Source organism: Acanthisitta chloris, unplaced genomic scaffold (assembly GCF_000695815.1).
Source record: "Acanthisitta chloris isolate BGI_N310 unplaced genomic scaffold, ASM69581v1 scaffold12250, whole genome shotgun sequence".
In the NCBI taxonomy this organism is placed as follows: Eukaryota; Metazoa; Chordata; class Aves; order Passeriformes; family Acanthisittidae; genus Acanthisitta; species Acanthisitta chloris.
Window position 1 is genome coordinate 56130 of NW_008651126.1, and position 1964 is coordinate 58093.

The 1964-nt window shown below is 42.2% G+C and overlaps 1 non-coding gene across 1 annotated transcript; it reads right to left on the reverse strand.

Annotated features, from left to right (window-relative positions):
• Nucleotides 1-896: 896 nt before the first annotated feature.
• TRNAA-AGC lies at nt 897-969 on the reverse strand. Its single transcript has one exon. It is a non-coding gene; the product is annotated as a tRNA-Ala (tRNA).
• Between the last annotated feature and the right edge of the window lie 995 nt (nt 970-1964).

The following is a 1964-nucleotide window of genomic DNA, read 5'->3' on the forward strand; positions in this document are numbered from 1 at the left end:
CAGCACTCATGTTTTTGACTGGATAACCTAATTTTTATCACCATTCTAGAACTATATATAGTTTCTAAAAGCATTCCAGAACTGCATCCATCAATCAAATGGATCAATTATATGAATAAGTGGGAAAAAGTTGTGTAATGGTGCAAGATGATTCTCTTTAAATGATAGAATTATAGAATATCCTGAGTTGGAAGGGACACGCTAAGATCATCAAAGTCCACCTCCTGCCCATGCACAGGACAGCCCCAAGAATCACACCATATGCCTGAGAGCACTGTCCAAATGCTTCTTGAACTCTGTTAGGTTTGGTGCTGTGACAACTTCCCTGGGGAGCCTGTTCCAGTGCCCAGCCACCCTCTGGGTGAAGAACATTCTGCTAATATTCAACTTAAGCCTCTCCTGACACAGCTTCAAGCCATTCCCTTGGTTCTGTCACAGGTTGTCAGAGAGAAGAGATCAGTGCCTGCCACTCCATTCCCCTTCATGAGGAAGCTGTAGACTGCAATGAGGTCTCCCCTCAGTCTCCTCTTCTCTGGGCTAAACAGTCCAAGTGACCTCAGCCAGTCCTTGTATGGCTTCCCCTCAAGGCCCTTTACCATCTTTGTAGCCCTCCTTTGGATGGTAGCTTAATGTCTTTTTCACACTGTGGTGCCCAAAACTGCACACAAAACTCGAGATAAGGCTGCACCTGCACAGAGCAGAGTGGGACAATCATTTCTTTTGACCAGCTGGTGATGCTTTGCCTGATACATTCCAGGACACGGTTGGCCCTCCTGGCTGCCAGAGCACACTGCTGGCTCACGTTCAACTTGCCATTGACCAGGACCCCCAGATCCCTTTCTGTGGCACTGCTCTCCAGCATCTCATTCCCCAGTACAAACATAAAAAGATGACACTGGAGAATGCGGGCATCGATCCTGCTACCTCTCGCATGCTAAGCGAGCGCTCTACCATTTGAGCTAATTCCCCCCATGCACAATCAGAAAAAAATAATCAGATTGCATATATCATATCTATGGCTATTGTATAAATAATAACTCACTATTTCTGGAAAGTGAATGTGTGAATCAAGTTAATTGGCTGACACTTGAATTTGTATACTTAATTCCTTGCATGTGAAATGAAATGTTGTGTATCACATCAGCAATTATGTGCACAACTGTGCTACATTTTGGTTTAGCTTTTCCACATAGGTTGGTTTGAGTACCCTTGGGTTCTCTTCACAGCTTCATTCTTGGTAAGTTTTGGGCAGGTCATTAATACCTATTTCTCCTTTTTGCCCATTTGTTATATGGCTATAATATTTTACTTGCAAAGTTTATGGGGCACAGGTAGACTTAGTTTTAAGAAATATATAAGACTGTAACTCTTGATGTGTGGCCTTTTAACCTGAAATATCCCAGTGTGAATATCTGTGACCTATACTTTTGACTATTGTTATAAGTTTAATTCTCATTTGGTGTTGAAGGACATTAAGACAGATATGCCAATAGTCCTTTTTCTTCAAAGTAAAGAATGGTAAATCTGGCAGCTTCATGCTAGTGATTGGCACTAAGTAAACGCTCACAGTAAGGAAGGTTGCTAGAGCTTTTTGTGGGAAAGGAATCATTGCAGAAGTTACAAAATTAGTTTGAGATCAGCATAATATTAGAAGCATTTCCAGAAAACACCATCATTGGCAAGAGGATTCCTCTTTTTTGTCTTGCATACAGGTACACAGGAGCTTTGTATGGCAGGATAATGGGATCGATCCTTGTTTCCATTTTTGGTGTTCAAACTAATGAATACGGAGCATGGATCGATCCAGCTCTCTGCTGCCATTGAAGCCTCCACTTTCAGTCGTGTGTCAAAACTAACCATCTCCCTCACTGTGATAATGATAAGTATGTTAAGTTTTCAGGTATTTTTGTGACCAAGGTTGGGTTGAGCTTTTGCTGCTGCAGCTAAATAAACCACTGGCATCC